This window comes from Rattus rattus, chromosome 4 (assembly GCF_011064425.1).
Source record: "Rattus rattus isolate New Zealand chromosome 4, Rrattus_CSIRO_v1, whole genome shotgun sequence".
Classification (NCBI taxonomy): Eukaryota; Metazoa; Chordata; class Mammalia; order Rodentia; family Muridae; genus Rattus; species Rattus rattus.
This window is the reverse complement of record NC_046157.1, coordinates 76,892,023-76,911,260: the sequence shown is the minus strand read 5'-3', so window position 1 is coordinate 76,911,260 and position 19,238 is coordinate 76,892,023. Positions and strand designations below refer to the sequence as shown.

Sequence of the window (19,238 nt, the reverse complement as noted above, 5' to 3'; positions counted from 1 at the left end):
AAGAAAAAATACCAAAAGGTGAATCTACTTACAGTTTTGTTTTCTCTGTTGTCAGTGGTCACAGCTGTGAAAATCTCTAAGGAATAGCAAAGAGTGTCTTCTGTTCAAGAATGAGACATTCTTGATCTTGAATGTCAAATACATTGTGACAATAAGAAAATTGTGGGGATAATTAGAAGGTCATGGCTATGCAAGGACTGAAAACTCATATGCAAATGCTTCCAAATATGCTACAGGTATTCTTAAACACTGGATATCTTCTAAACTACACTTAAATTTATCATTACCCATTTCATCTGATTGAAAGAAAAAAAACTACCCTAACAGATATCATTGCATTATATTACCTTTCTCCTTCCCATTAACTTTTTACTTAAGAATCTTTTTCTCTATCTCTCCCTTTTTTTGAAATGTCCACAACTAGTTTAAATTTATTGGATTTTTTCCCTATTTACCCACCCCTCTTTAATGAAAATAGAAGTCTTTCCCATACAATCTATACTGGTTAATGTCTCCTTTCCATCCACATCATCCAGTCTCTCTACTCCTTCTTCTCCAGATTCTATTTCCTTTCTGTCTCTCATTTAAAAGAACAGATTTCTAAGAGACAACAGTAAAATATAACAAAATCAAAATATAAGGTAAAACAAAATCCATTTCATCAAAGTTGGACAAGAGAAACCAATAGAAAGAAAAGAGCCCGAGAAAAGGCACAAGAATTAAAGACCCACTCATCATCACACTCAGGAGTCATATAAAAATACCAAAGTGAGAGCCACTTCATGTACAGAGGCCCTGGTGCAGAGCCACACAGTCCTGGGCTTGCTCTTCAGTCTCTTTAAGTACGGGTTTTGCTCGGTGATCCAGCGGGCTCTGCTTTCCCACTGTAAAATGCATCTTTTCCACAATGCATGTCGTAAAGTTTGATCCATCAAAGATTCATGAATGTACATTAGTAGGAATTAAGTGCAGTATAACATGTTCTAGTAAACAAAGGCAGAAAATTATGCTGTAAAATGCAGCTATGATAGGATAATAACAAGAGAAATGTAATAAATGTTTTCATTAGGAGGCATCATAGAATGAGCTGAAGATATTTTTTTTTCTTCGAAGAAAAATATTCCCAGGAATAGGGGTTTGAATAGAGCCACATACAATGTGCACTCAAAAGTGGACCGAAATAGGAAGTATAAGATTCATTATTATACTATAACATAACATACTAATTAGGTGATGAATCATTAAGAGGGACATGAATTAAATGTCTTCCTTAGACAATTCAAACAATTGAGCTGAGTATGTGACATTGTATAGTTTTCCCCACAGTTTTGATAATGAACAACACAACATTAGAGCACATCTCTAGCATTCTTTTGGGCCTTCAAACATTCATGCACATATCTGATTGTTATATATACACAGATATTTGAACATAGAATTACACTGTGGATAACTCTGACAGCTACTCTTTAATGTCAAGTGGACTAAACAGTAGGCAGTGCTTAGTAGTGGTAGTTTTGCACAGTTCTACTTCATTTAAGCACAAATAAAATATTTTAAGTGACATAATTATGTAGTAATGATAAATCCATTGTTTACTTCTGTAGACGGTTAAAGCAAATCTTACCTGTAATTCTAAATATTACATGAGTAGGCATTTTGGTTGTGAATTCTAAGCCCAATTCACAAAGTTTGAAAATACTGTTGTCGCATATGCACATAGCCCAGAATGTCATTTTTGGTTGAAAAGTGCTCTCCACGCTCCTTTGTACTATATTCATATTTCAGTCAGCAGAGAATAAAGACTGTATTTATTGCACACCCAGTTACAATAACGATTGTATTGGATCTTGTGCTGTACTGAGTGTCCCTTGCTTTTGAACGTCCACCCTGCATTGGTCTCTCCTGCTGCTGTTGCTTCTCCTTACTCTCCCTGTGCTGCTCCAGTTCCAGTATTTTTCCATTACTCATAAACAGGTATCTAGGGGTCCAACTCACAGAGCTGGGCTTCTTCCACAGCATCTTGCTTCTCAGTTCAGACCTGCCTCATGCTTCGTCTTACAGGGGGTTCTAAGCCTGAGAAACTCAGTGTTCCTATAACCTGAAAAACTTGTTATTCCTAGAGGGAAGCCTGTCAATTCTTAGTGTGACCCACCAATTGCTTTCTCCTTGGGAACTCAAACAACTCTGTGCACATAACAACCTTCCCTTTTCATTCATTTGAAAAGCTCTTTCACAGCTATGAGATAAACTTAAAGTAGCCCACTGTCCCCAGGGCTGCACAGACATCAGAGGAATTTTGATACTTGACACCAAATAGCAGTAGGTGGCACAAGCCCCTTTTCAGTTTCATGAGGCAAATGATTAAAAAATGCACTAGGAAATAAACACACTGTGTGGAACTTGTTAAGGCTTCAGACTTTTGCTGCCATCAGCAATGGAATAGTCAGGAAGAGAAATCATGTTTCTGCGATCATATTTTAGTCCCTTAAATGGGCATGATTTTACAGTCTCAGAAGAGTCGCTATGTCACAGTTTCAGTACGTGGTTTTGTTTTGGTGGAGACAATTGTTGAAGGGACTTAATCTATCAACTATGAATAAAGTTGAGTGATAGTGATCATCTCTCACATACATACAAAGACATTGTTCGATTTTTACGAATATCATTAATCATTTTAATGGCTTTGTCACTAATGTTATATGCCACCAGAGTCAAGAAACAAATGAATTGCTCTCTCCTAGTAAGTAATTCAGAAAAGTTTTCATAATAAGTGCTACTCTTTGTGATGCAGGCATATTTGGGTAGTACCTTTCCATCTTCAGATAACATCCTTATTCATTAGATTACTGAACACAGAGTAATTCTATGGGTAGAACTCCCTTGACACAAATAATTAATTGAAATTCCCCGAAGCATTTAACACCCTTTGAGTATTTCATATCTCCTGCTAAAAGCACTGCTGTGGATTACAAGAGTCTGTAACAATTCAAAGAGATGTACTAACATCTTCATGTAAAAAGATGCAATCATTGCTTCCTTTTAGAAGCATCTATACTAAGAAACAAGGTACAAAGCAGAGACACAGGGTAGACAGTGATTAAATGGTAAATTTGGAATAATGTTCTCTAGCACATACAGTGCTGTTTCTTGTAACTGTTTTTCAAACACTAATTTGATCCTTAGGAATTCCCTGTGGAACAAGCAATCATATCCCTCCTTTTACAAGTGAGGAAAATGAGGCAGAAGAGGTTAAATAAATTGTTTACTAAATCACTCAAGGATGTACCACTAGTGAATGACAAAGTCAGGCGGGGTGGGGGTGGGGGGACCAAGCAATGTTCTGGCATTCAGGTGCCCTGAGTGCAGTCCCCAGAAGGCTTTTCTTTTTCTTTCCTTTATTTTAAGGTTTGGGGTCGGACATTTGCCAACGTCTACATCTCAATGCTGTGAGTTTGGCTGGTTTGGGCTGGTTTTGCTCATGCTGTCATGGTCTCTGTGAATTCAATGTGCATCAGTGCTGTTATGTGTAGAAGCTGCTTCCTTGCCATCCACCCTCTGTGACTCAGGCAAGCTTTCCATCCCCTCTTCACCCTAGATCTAACCAAGAAGCCATCTGCAACTGGTGCCTGCTGCGGAAGAATAAATACTGTTTTTCTCCAGTAGAGTGTCATTGAGTATATCAACCTTTCTCCAGGGAACACCCGGTGTCCTGGAGTTGTTGCCCTATACCAAGCAGACACCATGCCTTGAGTCTTTTACTTTTGGTAGGCTTTGCTTCATTTTTGCCTTCCTTGAGTGATTTTTTTTGTCTTCCTAGTTTTTCTGTATTTCCTTATTATATTGTGTTGGTTTTTTCTATTTTTGTCTTTTCTTCCAGAGAAAAAGAGCCTGAACGTTGGTGGGTAAGAAAGCCGGGAGGATCTGAGAGGGTTGGGGGAGGGAACACACGATCAAGTATGTTGTAACACCAAATATGTTTATATTACACAACATTTTTTTCATTCAAGAAGTAATAAAATATAGTTAGATTTGATTGTTGCCAGATCCAAATCTATCTTTTTGACTACTGCACTAACAATCTTGCTTAGATGCAGAAAATCAGCATCAATAAAGGTATGAGGGGCAGAGATGTTGCTTCTCATGAGGCCCAATTTCACAGCTAAGGAGTGTCAGTGATGTACTGTAATGAGAGTTAAAGTTATTGAACATTTGCTATAAGTTGAGCATTTGTTTTTTTTTTTTTTTACACGAATCATGCACCATCCTAATTCTAGTTTCCACAGTGGTTTTATGATCCACATACAATCAAATAGAGAACTATATAGGGAGGGCAAATCACTAGCTGCTGTTCTCATGGTTAGCAAGGGGCAATGTTCATATCCAAAACCACCTCTCCTTTAAGTTCTAGTTCCACACTATGATCCCTCTAATGTAAGGCTGTTTTATACACATACTCAAGGCCCACAGCCCAGATCTCAGTAGAGGTCCTCGATACATATTTATCAAATGCATCAACAAGGGCCGCAGCAAGATGGACCGGAATTAAAAACAAGGAGAGTCTACCTCAGGTTGTGTCAGCATTCAGGCAGCACGGACGTGGTAAATAGAAGTTGACCTACTACTCTAATTTTAGCAAATGCCACATTTCTATAAGAATCACTTCCAGATGCCGGCCTGGGTGTCCATTTTGTTATTTCTGGCAAAGAAAACTCTTTTACGTTTTGCCAGCCGGAGAGAGCAGACTCTGCTAATCAGTGCCAGTCAGGATTTGTTCCCCCAACATAAAAGCACAGGCCTTTCCCTTGGAATGCTTTGTTATAAGCATCTTCCCCCCTCTGTTCTGTCTACAGCAGTACAGATTCATATTTATATCACGATCTGCAGCTGAGTTTAGAGCTAGTCTCTTAACTTAGTGAATCGCTTATTATTATCAGCAAACCGCATATTCCTTGAGCTACACCGTCTTTCTTAGAGAGTAGGTCTCTACTTGTTTGGTAGTTTACTACCTGGAACGTTATGAAGAACACAGAAACAAGTTTGTCAAGATAAAGCAGGGCCGAGGTTTTCTATTTTTAGTGATTCTGAAAACAAGTTGTTTTTTTTGTTGTTGTTGTTTTAAAAAACAATTGTGCTTCATTTGAGTTGCCCTTTTCCCCTGTCCTCCATCAAAGCTAAATCAATGAGCTTTCCTAATGGTGGCTCTGGTTTCGAAGTGTCAATGCTAAGAAGTGCCAGTAATCTTTGAAAGACAGAAATATGGTGACATAACTGGGCGACTGTAAGCACTAGCCTCAAAGGGAATTAGTGCTGCTCTTGAGGTCCCACAATTAGTTCTTAAAACAGAAGGGGCTATAAAAAAGAGCTAGCCTGGCCTCTGACTTATTATCTTCTTTTCCTGCATTCTGTTTAGGAGAGACCTTGCTGAATTCAATTGCTAATTATGTTTCACTGTGCTCCGTTCAAATACCTTGGCCTGGTTATTGCTGACTTCTCAACCTGATGCTGCAGCCTGCTCCGAGGATTTTCTTTCTCTCTTTTTATCATGTAAATCATGTTTTATTTTTTAAGAGATAACAACGAAACATCACCAAGTAAAATATAATGAGATAAAACAAAAACCACATATTGAAATTGGACACAAACAAGATAAACAAACAGACAAATAAAAGGCCAAAGTGAAAGTAACAAAAATCCAAGACCCATTCATTTACACATTCATGAATTTTAGTATTTAATAAAAATACTAAGCTGCAAACTATAGTACATATGCGGAGGAACTGACTCAAAACTGTGTAGGCTCCGTGGTGGTTGCTTTGGTCTCTGTGAGTCCAGCAAGCTTTCTTCAGTTCTTTAGAGGACCTGGTTCTCCTCCTGTCCTTCCTCCCCTCTGTCTCTCCACTCCTGTGATGGGGAGATGATGGGTGTATGGTGAGATAATTAGGTGACTATGAGCATTACTCTCAAATGCTAATGCTCTTGGGGTTCCATAATTAGTTCTTAAAATTGTAGGTGTTATAAAAAGAGCTACCCTGGCCTTTGTTACTCTGCCCCTGCCCCATCAGGAATGGAAAGTATTTTAAGTTTTTCAAGATACAGTTTGCTAAACAGGAGTTCCTTAACATTGACGGAAGGGACTTTATATAGATACCTCATCCCACATATACATTTCATTCCTGCTTCTCTGACATTTGTGATATATTCATGGTAGGGTATCTCACAAGAGACCATCCATATTGCTTAGATGCTCTAGCTATCAGAATTGAGTCATATAAGCCCTTCTATTTTATGAAATATCCATCCTCAAATATTCTACAGTAACAGAAAATGGACTAAAACACCAGGTTTGTGTCTATTCAGCTCCTAAAGTGAGCAAGTAACATTAGCAGTTCTCACAGATCCACTTGCCTTCTGTGGTATCTCCAGAGTCATTTCTTCTCCATTTGTCTCCAGTCCAGTGCCTGAAGTGGCATTCTTATTTCTTTGGGGCTCCTGAAAACCATCTGGATGTGTAGGCTGTTTGTCACCATGTCAGTACTGTGACTCCATTTGTATTTTTGTACAGGTTCCCTATTCAGATTCCAAAACATCCTCCTAAGTTCTTTCCACATGCACACCTTCTAAGCCAGCAATGCTGCCCCTTTCACTTTTGAATGTCATTTATCTGTTTAGTCATGTTTTGGTCAACAGGAAACCAGTCTTTCTGATGAACTCAATAACTCTTCTGGAATTCATGGTCACACATAATTTCACCATGATTATCATGGGATGGACTGGCTGATTCTAATGAGAAGAAAATGGCAGAAGTGACAAGATGGCGTTTTGACACTGATCTGTGAAGTGGCCATAGCGTTCCACCTTAGTAACCACTCTGCACCCCACTCTCATGGATTGAAACACAGTGGCTATGTCCCAACACAAACATCCTCTTACTAGAGAACCAACTCTTGAAAATATGTCATTAGAAAAAAAATGTATACCTGAGCATAACATTTGACCCAGAGTTAAGAGCCACAGTGATAAGTTCTCTTTCCAATTTCTCTTTTGTGAAAAGAGACGTCCAGTAGAACAAGCTGCCCTAAATTTATAGCAAGTACCCACAGAACAAATTCCTAGAAGAAAGCAAACTGTTGTGTGCATAAAATCTGTGCATGCATCCACTTTGACATTTCTGACCTTCTCTAAAGTATATATTGCTTTCGTTTTTTTGTTTAAAAGGAAGAGCTCCTGCTTAAGGGAAGGGAAGAGCATAGGAAGAGAGAAGCACTGTCTCCTAAGACACTATTGAGGTTTCTTTATCATTCATGGAAATTGGGACAAGATAACAATGTTCAAACTATGACCAAATAGAAAGGGCTATGGAATAGTATTAAATAGAGCATGTTGATTATAATAACAAAGACACATTTACCAGAGCAAGGAAAGCAGTTCTAGCACTGTTATGCTATTAAAGGACTTGTGGTTAGAAGTTTTTCTCTCTTTAACACATATACTTCGTATCTTTCTGTGTTGTTACATTATTCCTTGTTTTCTAGATTTGTTTATTTAGCCTGTTTTCCTAATGTCCTTCCAACTTTTTCTGTACAACATGTTCTCCTAAGCATTCTCACGGATACATATTTGTACAGATCCAACATTATTACTTTAAACGAATATTCTAAAAATGGACCTTGCAAATAAATACCAGAAAAATGGCAAAAGCACTGACTTTTGATTACAAGTGACATTCTAGGACATTTATGAACACAATTGTCCCCTACCAACAAGAGTATAGAAAAACGTCCTTTTCCTCACACATCGTTCATGAACCTGTGTGCGACTATTTGTTTTCTACTACTTCTACTAATTAACTAGTAGAATGATCTACCTTCTTATGTGTTAATATAGAATGAATCATCTGTGGTGTTTATGCTCCATTTCACTTCTCTTGGATCCATTATATTCCATCTCGGATATGTAACATTATACCAACATCACAACAGCCATTCCCATTTCTTCTTCAAATTCCTCCCAAGTAACTCCCTCAATAACTAGGGTTAAGGGTTTGCACTTAAATAAACTTTACCCTTTTTTAACCTCAGGGCAGATTTGTTTATAAGAAATTTGTGGAAGAAAAAGTATACTTAGGTTATTTTCCAAACAGGTTATTTTATTGATTTGTCAACAAAAGATACTATCCATTGTATATGAAATTGTGTCTCTAAAGAGATATATTGAAGTGCAATCTATCCCCTGGAACCTGTGAATGTGATCTCATTTGGAAAAGAAATGTTTGCAGATGCCATAAAATTAAAATTCTAATTCAAAATGAACTGTGTTCTTATGAGAGAAAACACAAACACAGAGGGAAGAAAGCATCCAAAGATGGAGACTATGAAGGGCAATTTATGACAAGAGGAAGTTCTTCCTTTTCCTAAACCTCCATTTTGTCTATTCATGCATAGGACATGGATTATTTTCACATGAGGAATACAGAAACAAGCTTCCATTCCAGCAGAATAAGAAGTCCTTTAATGGAAAGTAAGGTCACAGACTGATGGGAGGGCCAGGTAGCAAGCAGGATGGCACAGACTCTGGGCACCAAGAGGAAAGTCTGTTACTACTACAAAGGGGACATTGGAAACTATAATGGACAAGGGCACCCAATAAAACCTCACTGAATCCGCGTGACTCACAATTTGCTACTCAACAATGGTCTCTGCCAAAAAAAGGAAATCTATCATCCTCACAACGCCAACGCTAAGGAGATGACGAAGTACCACAGTGACAACTACATTAAATTACTGTGTTCTATCCACCCAGGTAGTATGTCTGAACACAGTAAGCAGGTGCAGAGATGGTGAAAACTGTCCAGTATTTGATGGTTTGTTCTGTCAGTTGTCCACAGGTGGCTCTGTTGCAAGTGCTGTGAAACTCAATAAGCAGCACACAGAGGTGAACTGGGCTGGGGGCCTGCACCACGCAAAGAAGTCTGAAGCATCTGGCTTCTGTTATGTCAATGTTATAGTCTTGGCCTTCATGGACTGCTAAAATATCGACAGAGGGTGATGTATATTGGCATTGATATTCACCATGGCGAGGTGAATGGAAGAGGCCTGTTATACTGAGTCATGACTATGTCCTTTCATAAAGACAGAGAGTTCTTGCCAGGAACTGGGGCTGGCAAGGCAAGTTCTATGCTGTTAATTACCCACCGTGAGAGGGCATTGATGATGAGTCCTATGAAGCCATCTTCAAGCCAGTCATTTCCAAAGTAATGGAGATGTTCCAGCCTAGGGCAGTGATCTTACAGTGCAGTTCAGACTCCCTGTCTGGGGGTCGGATAGGTTGCTTCAATCTAACCATCAAAGGGCATGCCCAGTGTGTGCAGTTAATGAAGAGTTTCAACTTGTCTATGCTAATGCTGGGAAGAGGTGGCTACACCATCCGTAGTGCTGCTCAGTGTTGGACTTAGGACACAGAGATCCCTAATGAGCTACCATACAATGACTACTTTGAATACTTTGGGCCAGATTTCAAGCTTCACATCAGCCCTTCCAATATGACTAACCAGAACACTAATGAATGCCCAGAAAAGATCAAATGGCAGCTCTTTGAGAACTTAAGAGTGCTGCCCTGTGTCCCTGAAGTCCAAAGGCAGGCCATATCTGAAGATGCCATCCCTGAAGAGAGTGGTGATGAGGATGAGGAAGACCTTGACAAGCGAATCTCCACCTGCTCCTCTGACAGACACACTGCCCGTGAGGAGGAGTTCTCTGACTCAGATGAGGAAGGAGAAAGTGGTCACAATGACTCTTCTAACTTCAAAACAGCCAAAAGAGTCAAAGCAGAGGATGGGAAAGAAAAAGATCTCGAAAAGAAAAAAAGCCACAGACGAGGAGAAGACCAAGGAGGAGAAGCCAGAAAACAAAGGGGTCAAAGAAGAGGTCAAGTTGGCCTGAGCAAGGTCTGCAGCCCCATCTTTTTCCCAAGTCCCTCACTTTCTCGCAATTTCTCGCAATTTTATATTTTCTATTCCTGTGCATTTATACAAAATGTATAAAATATAGCAAGTCCCCAGGGACTAGATAGGAACCGGGGACCAGAGCACAGGACAATGGTGCTGGGAGGACTCTTCCCAGAGCTACCTTGTCCATCCTGCTCCAGGTCTTAAGAAGTAGAAAGAAAACAACCAGAAGACAAAAATCCTGAGCTGCCAAGTGCCTGCTTAGGAGCTCTGCTACGATGCCCTTGTTAAGCTTCTTAGAAGGGGTGTCTGGGTCTTCTGGGACCTGTTTTCAGGCTTGGGTAATATCAGCCATTTTTAGATTGGTTCTGTTTATACCTTCCTATCCATCCTGGGCAAGCAGAAAAAACTTAACGTTGCCTCGTTGCCCCCCAATTCTGTAGGTGGAGGTGGTCAGCCTAGCTTCCTTTCACAAGATATTCTCATCTTGTGAGACTCTTTGTAACAAAACAGCACATTAATATTTAAAAAGAAAAAGAAAAGAATGTAAGGTCACGGTGGTAGGAAGGATGGACAATGAGATAACCAGAATGTACTATGTGTATGTATGAACCTTCAAAGAGGAGATTAATAAAACTTACATAAAAAAGAAAAACTGTTCTAGGGAGATGAAAGAATGAAGGAGAGAAATAGGCTAAAATAAAAATGAAGACAAAAAATAATACAAATAAAACTCTGGGAAACCAAGGAGACAAAAGTAAATTGGATAGTTTTACATCACTCAATAATGCTGTCCAGTGATGAAGAGACACCCTAAAGGAAAAGCACAGAGACGGTAGAAATTACAGCACTGTCAAAATCCCCTGTCCATGATTAAAGCAAGAGGCCATGATGATAATCACTGTGGGAACCTCAGAGATAAGGATTTATCTTCGAGAATAGCTATAAAAAGCTGACAAGTCTGATTTAATTATGATGGAGTAGGTCTTGAATGACCATAAATCTACTGCCATGGTCTGTATGAAAATTAAGATGCAGGGGTATATGTTTTAATTTATAGAGTTCTTCTGTGTACTGCTTATAAATCAAAAAATAGCAGAGATTTCAAGGACAAAACACATGTGCTGCTCATTTTCTGAGGCCTCTGTGGAAGGTCAGGACTTGGCTTTGATTTTATACAGCCAGCACTACTGTGTTAGTCCTGGTCCATTTCTAACCCTTCTTCTGTCCCCTCTCACAAATATTAAAAACACAGTACAAGAGTACTATGGATTCCTATGATTTAATTTCAAACTCTGGGAAAAAGAAGTCAAGGGGCATCTTAAAATTTTACTTATTGGGTCTGAATACAGAAACAGGTTACTGATGATCATAGTGATGTTCACTCTGATACAAAATTATTACACTTAACCTTCAGATTAGGAGTAGGCATTACTAAGCCACTATTTAGACAACAAAAATATTTTCCTTGATATTAGAAAAACAGTGAGTAATTTATTCTCCTTTCTATCAGAAAAATGCAAATATAATTATAACCAGTTATTTTCTGATATTACATTGAGATTTATCCATTGCTATGTATATTATTATATTTAGACTTGGACAACTCTAAGGGTGGGACACATTCCCAATCTGTATTCTTCATTATCCCAATATGGGAAATGGTTTTCATGATACAATGAAAAGACTATAGAACAATAAGGATGTGAATTCGGTGTGTACAAAGACTTACAAGCTCTTCATCTGTAAGTCAGGACCTCTTTGCAGAACCAATGACCCTTTCACAGAGTTCACCTAAGACCATTGAAAAACACAGCAGATATTTACATCACAATTCATAACAGCAGACAAATTGCAGTTATGAGTTAACAACATGGACAATTTTATGGTTGGGGGGGTCACTGTAACATGAGGAACTATATTAAGGGTGACAAAATTAAGAAGTTTGAGAACCACTGGCTTACAGAAAGCCTCATCAACTAAGGCATCTGGGTGTTCTGAGAGCTTCAGTAGATAGAGCGGGGTGGCTGTTGAGCTCATGCCCGGAATATTTAGTCTTTCCTTCCAGTCCACCTCCATACTGTGGTCTGATATAAAATGATCCTGAACTTACGACCACAGTGGCAAGTCTAGTGCAGTGGTTTTCAATCGATGGGGCACATTTGCAGATCTCAGATCTGTGTGGTGATCTCTAAAGACTGTTTGCATGCAACTTTGTGTGTTACAAGTGTCATTTCTAGGGCAAAGGTCTGGGAGGCTGTTTAATATTGTTTATGCTCAAGAACTGATCACATATAACACAAATTGTCTGGCCCTGAATGTCAGCAATGTAGAGGTGAGAATTCCTAATATACTAAGGAAAAATAAAGCAGAGGCAACAAATACTTCCCCTTAGACTGTTGGAATTCACTGATTTATTTTTTGTGGTTTTTGTTCAAGGATTGAATTTTTTCTCTCTCTATCTCTCTGTCTCTCTCTGTATCTCTGTCTCTGTCTCTGTCTCTGTCTCTGTCTCTGTCTCTCTCTCTCTCTCTCTCTCTCTGTGTGTGTGTGTGTGTGTGTGTGTGTGTGTGTGTGAGCATGCGCGCGTGCGTGCGTGCGTACACATTTATTTTAAGGAAGCACAAAGCTCACCATCTCTGTGGCCAGCACCTGAAAACATGGTTCTGTCTGTATAGCTTCCTGGAGACAGCAAGGGGTGGACATGAAATCAAGCACAGCTGCCAGGACCCTTAGTGACTTTATGTTCAATTCCAGGCTGTACCATGTTCTGATTTCAAACCAGTTAGGGATCAGGGCTGGTTCAGGTATAAGTTTCAACAAATAGAATGTGGATTCTAAGTAAAATCGGTGTACATTTTCCCGAGGTAAGTTCTTGCTATTTCCTTGTCTTTTCTTTCCTTTTTAATCTTATCAGTGTAGAGCAGCGTCATAGAGATGTGAGTTCCCAAATGTGCGCTAATGGGTATGAGTTGTGCTCTGCCATGCTGGCTCCAGACTCTCAGAGGAAGAAATCACACTTTAAAACTTTAAATGATGAAAGCTCCTGGTGTCAGCTCCTGATATTTCTGGGGGACAAACTGACTCCATATAGGTTACAGTTGGATAAATACCCCACCCACACTTCTGTGGCGCCATCCTCCTCTTAGGGAAGAAGTAGCTATGAAGAGTGCTTCACCTTTAGTCCCAGTAGATGGGTCTGCAGGTTCATTGAACAACTTAAGATGCCTCATCCTTGGGATTCCAAATGCCTTGGACTTAGACTGTTCTGGACACATTCACTCTGGACAAATTTACCTATCTAGACGTGCATAGTAAGGGCGATGCAATCATCTGCCCAAGTAAAGTGACTAGGCTCATGCAGAGGTGCTAGAACTTCCCTTTGGTGTTCCTAGCTCTCTCAGTAAAAATTTTCTACCTTAAATCCAGTATCACTTCCTGCACATGGAAAGGAACATGAAAGAACTCTTAACTACTCTTTTATTTTTTTCCCCAAAAGCTGTTTAAAAAAACCTCTTTGAGATTACAATTTATGTACATTCCTCACTCTCAAATGGCCTCTTTTCCACTAATTGCTATTCTATGCATATATGTATTCATTTAACACATATATGTGCCTAAGGATAACTTACTCAGTTAGTACAATGCTACCTCTGTGGGTGCTTTCAGGGCTGACTGTCACTGGACAACTAACTAGTGTCTACTTCCTCACTGAAGGTCACCTCTCTAATTCATAGCTTCCCTTGGTGCCTATAGTTCTCTGTGTAGGGCTGAGGCATTTCTCTGTTTTGTTTGGCATGTTCATTGGTATCATTCTTGTTCAGACATGCTTAGAAAGCCATGTTAGTAAGACAGTATGGGTGTACTTTCTGAGATTTCTAGAAGTTACAGGCTCACAGCAAACTCCCTAAAAGCTCTCTAGCTCTTACAATCTTTTCACCTCCTCCTCTGGTGCAGGGGTGTTTCCTAGAAAACGTCAATTTGAATTGGGCTGCATAAGTCTCCATTTTCATTGGTTGTGGGGTTTGTTTGTTTGTTTATTGCCATGGTCTTTGTTGCAAAGATGATTCCTTGATAAGGAGTGAGGTCTACATTTATTTGTAGTTATAAGGAGAGATGTTAGTAAATACTGTGTATTGTAGATCAGAGTCTGTTCATTCTGTGGTTGATACGCAGAGGCATTTTTAGTGTTGTGCTTTGCTTGTTTATAATGTGTTTAAACAATGCACATTGCACCACCTTTCCCTGAGCTAATGCCTGAGAGTGGATGGTGACCTGTGTTCCCTCTTCCCCCTCGTGATTCCTCAGACCCCGGAGCCTCTTTCTCCTCCCTCCCTTCCTTTCAAAGACAGCACCAAAGAATCGCAGACTGCAAAGACATCTGCTCTTCTAAAACTGCTTAGCTTTTATATTTCTCCTAATGAATTCAAAGAAAACCTTAATCCTTCCAGGTTGTTAATTAGGCTTGTGTGCAATTAGAATAAAAGCACTATTAGTTGCCACTGAATAATAAGTTATAATTTTTATCTACTTTCTAGCACTTTCTCTACCTCAAAAGGAAAAAAATTTAAAAAATATGACAGAAGATAAGTAATTTTATCTTAGCCTAATCACTTCTCTGTTGCTATCTCTTTTTCTCATAATTATCCTCAATTTTATTTTCTCTAATTTCCATTATAGTTGTTAAGTTGACATCATGATGAAATTCTCACATCTTAAATGAAACGCACAGGAAAGATTTTAGAGAAGCAAGAACCTTCAACTCCCAATTCATTAGTAGCCGAAAACTTGCATATTTCATAAGCATAAGTTTTAAAAGAATTTGATGCTTCCTCGTTAGTTAATAAGCAATGTAATTTTACCTGGTAGATGTAAAGAGAGATGCTTACAGAGGTAAGTGCTGTTAACGAAGTGTCTGAGGTTTGATAAACATAATACGCACTAAAAAAGCTATGTCCATCTTTAAATAAATGGAAATCTTATGCGGAAATTGTTACTTCCTGTGTTTTCTTTTGCTATCCATATGCATGCTCTTACCTTGGAAATTAACTAAGCATCAAATGTGTTTGAAAGCTGGAAATGCTCAATGGTCCAAGTGTCAACCTTTTTGAATCAATGTTAAATAATAACCATGCAGATAAAAGGTTCTGCCTCAGTTTCCTTTTGCATAAAGACATAAAATGTGGAATTAAACATTCCAACATTTCATACCGTGGCTCATGCATACAAAAGTCTTTAGTCTATGTAGAGATGACCCATACTCAGATTATTGTCTCTAATGTCAAACAATATGCAAACTTGAGTGTACATCACAACATTTCCTTCCAAAATATTCTGATCTGGACTGAAAATCTCTCCCTTTCTCTTGTCAAAACCTAGCTCACACTCCAATGTTTGATCCTAATGTTAAATACAAGTAAAAGTGAAAACACAGATGATAATGAATCGTAACAGATGAGGTGAACAGGGTCAACATGTGTGAACTAGTAAATCTTCCCTTGCTCAGCTGAACAAGCCTTTTATTTTGTATTCTGGTCACCACTGTCCCTTTGAAGAAATCTTTACGTCTAGATTTTAGATGTTTCTAATCTCTTTTAGGGACCAGAGAGGCCTCAACCTTTTTGTATCCATTATTATTCCATCTACGAAAGAAAGGGGAGCTGAGACTCCGCTCTCCCACTTCTCTAGAAATAGTGTAAAATATGGAAGGTGAACTTTTTAAAAATATTTTGTAAGGTATCAGTTAATATTTGTAAATTATTTTGTTTTCATGTACCTGTGTATCTATTCTCTGAAAATCACAGGTAGTATTGCTTTCCATAATTTTGTAATTATTTATTTATCCATTGATTGATTTGTTTTACACCCCAATCTCAGTCCCCACTCTCCTTCCAACGTCCCCTCACACAGATCCCCCTATTCTTCCTTCCTTTCTCCTCAGAGAAGGGGACCCACCCCCAGTGCGTATCACCACCGCCACCCCTTCTGCACGTCAAGTCACTGCAGGGCTAGAGGCATCCTCTCCCACTGAGGCCAGACAGAGTGGTCCAGTTAGAGGAACTGGAACCAAAGACAGGAAACAGATGCAGGGACAGCCCCTGCTCCAGTTGCTGGGAGGTTGGGAGATCTGCCGGAAGAACAAGCTGCACTTCTGCTACTTATCTGCTGGGGGAGGGAGCTAGGGAAGGCAGGTCCAGCCCATGCTTTCCGTTGAGGGTTCAGTCTCTGGGAGGCCCCAAGGGTTCAGGTCAGTTGACTCATTGGTCTTCCTGTGGAGTCTCTGTCCTTTTTGGATCCCTCGATCCTTCCCCTAACGCTTCCACAACACTTCCGGAGCTCCATCTAATGTCTGACTGTGGGTGTCTGCATCTATTTTCATTGGCTACTGGGTGGAGCCTCTCAAGGAGCTAGGCTCCTATCTGCAAGCACAATTCTCAACTTCTTATGGAAAAGACAAAAACAAAAACAGAACAGGATAGCTAAATCCTGTACATTTTGTAAAAATTTTAATGTCAGGTGGAGTGGTTTTCACTATGTATTTCCCATCTTATGATGTTTTATCTATTCTTTTGAGGTCCCGTGCCTCTCCAAGCAAACTTTAAAATAGGCTTGTGTACATCTACAAAAAATAAAAACCTAAGATTATGGTAGGAACTATATTAAGACCATAAGTCAATTTGCAGGTGATAGAAATATTTATTTTGCTGAGCTGCCAAATCTTTGCACAGTGTTCCTCTCTACCACACACTGTGTGCCTCTCTACTTTGGTCCTCTGATTTCTTTCATTGCATTGTATAATTTCAGAACACTGTTTCATGTCAGAATCGTATTCTGTAATGTTCCTGAACAAAGAAAATATTTTGTTTTCTTTCCAGGTGCAGATGAACTAGAGAAATGTATGATTATTTACTCTGTAACTTTGCTGCCTTCCCTAGAAAGTTCTGAAGGTACGTCTCTTGCTCTGTCAGTTACTCTATGTTGGCAGTCTTTCTCAGGACTGTGACATCATGACCTTCATCAGGAACCTGGTATGGTGGCCTCTTTAGCAATGAAGAAAAGCATCATGGGGATGGTTTCCCTATTTCTTCTTCTCTAATTTATGCGTCTCTGTTCACCTTTGTCTGGTTGCCATGGTCAAACTTTTGAGGAGATTATTTAATGGTTTGAATGGATATTCTCCTCTCATTCATAGTCTTAGGTTAGAGCATTCCGTTCCCATGCTGATCTACGTCTAAATACCTACATGACACCAATGCAAGAATTCCCATGTTATTAGCGTTCCTGAACTCCATTTCTAAATGTAATATGGAATCCTAAACAGCAAGTTAATTAAGCCAGATTTGGGGGCCAAGAATGTGCAAAGGTCTCCAGCTCAGAGTTCACACGAATGAGAGCACAGATGAAGAAGGAAGGTAGCAACGTGAATTCCGTGACTCAGTCTATTACTTACAAGGTGGTAAAATGGATATTAACGCACCAACGCCAGCCTGAATTTAAACTTAAGGCTTTCATGATTATAATACATGTGAATGGTGGTTAAACAGTAGCAACTGAATTGAAAACAGTGTGATGAATAAATGTTTATAATTGTTTAATTTATGAACTTGTATATGTACTATTAGTTTCAACAGTCTAAAAATCATACTTTAAATTTAAATTTAACTTAAATTCTAAGCTTACAATTGAAAATTTCATTACCTTAATTCTTTTGTCTTTCATTTTGAAAGTACAAAAGTAAAAGAATATTTATAACTCTAGATTGCTAAATCAAGGGTCTATATATTATTTATTACCACAAGCTATCTAATGTACTCTGGACTTATAAAAGGTTATATTTATAGATGTGCTGCCTTCTTGAGAAACTTTGACAATGAAAAGAGTGTCTTCTCTATTTTCTACATTTTGCATTTGAAACCATATGGTGACAGATCCAAATATATCTGTCAAATATTACACAGAAGATGCAGGGAAAGGAGACTGAGCAGGCTAGCATATCAAAATGTCCTAATAGAAACAAGTGTTCTCAGAGCTTCTCTAAGCTGCACCTCTTAGATGTGCTCCACTGCCCAGGTCTGTACATCGAAACTTGACTGAGACAAGAGGTGATTACTCTGGCAAACGTGCAGTCTTAAAAGTGTGACTTTCCATTAATGGCTTTTATGAAATGTAATTTTAGTGTGACCAAAATATTCAGATGTATGAAAAAAGTTTAAGGTCTACAAATCAGAAATGAGACTATCACGGTCTTTTAGGCTCCCATTTGAGTTAGGCACCTGTGGGTTTGTAGGTAGCATGTCTCCTGAAAGTATAGCTACATTTTATTAGTAAATGAGTGACCCTGTGCGCCAAAGGTAAAAAAATATGCCTCAAAATCAGCTAAGGACTCAAGCATCCGCAAAAGGGGGATGAGCTCTCCTGGAGACTCATATAAGCCATTTAGTTTCAATTTTGTATTTAACAGGGTAAAAAGAGAGACTGCTGCTGCCATCTGTTGGTCAAATAAAACCCCACCACTTGGTCATCAAATTGACTTGGCAACTCGAACTGAGCCATCTCTAAATACATCTCACTTTCTGATAGAAGGACAAAGGGCTATTGTTCAAGTAACATTTATCATCGTGTATACCATGCCTTCCTAGAGGCTTGTGTTAAGGAAAAGTATAATAATGCATTCTGACATAAACAGGGAGGGAGAGAGAGCAAAATAGACGTGAGACAGAAATAAGCATCAAGTAAAACATGTTTAATTTATCATTCTGATGACAGAGTTCTGTTCAGAAAGGACCTTAGCTAGGAGGCCAGGCTCATGGTGCCTCTTCCCTCAGACTGGACAACACACCGGTCCTGTCAGCATCACTTGCTGCCTCTTACACACACAGCATCTCAGGATCCGAATCCCAACTGAAAAGTGAACTTTTCTAAAAGTCCTTCCTGCATTTCAAAAGGGTTCTCGGATGACTCAAAACACAGCAAAGTTTTTTAAAAAGCATAAAAGTGGGTCTCCATTGATGCACTGAAGTAAGTTGCTATTGCTGCATTTGGTGCCTAGGGCATGAGAACATTTTATTTATAGTTGGAATGTAAACTATACCCTGTTTTTGTCTCGTACTAGATCAAGATGCCAGGTGCTATTTTTTATTGTAATGATATAGAGCATAAATATACACCATAAACTTATGGAATCTTTGTTTCTGTGATATACAGTAAGCAATACTTAAGTAGTGTGATTTAAAAAAAAAAAGTAGGCATAATAAAAAACGCCCAGTATTTTCTGAGAGTTTGTTACATTCTG

General features: G+C 39.0%; 1 pseudogene; it reads left to right on the top strand.

Moving 5' to 3' along the window:
• The first annotated feature begins 8,561 nt into the window (after nt 1-8,561).
• LOC116898017 lies at nt 8,562-9,941 on the top strand (annotated as a pseudogene).
• The last annotated feature ends 9,297 nt before the right edge of the window (nt 9,942-19,238 follow it).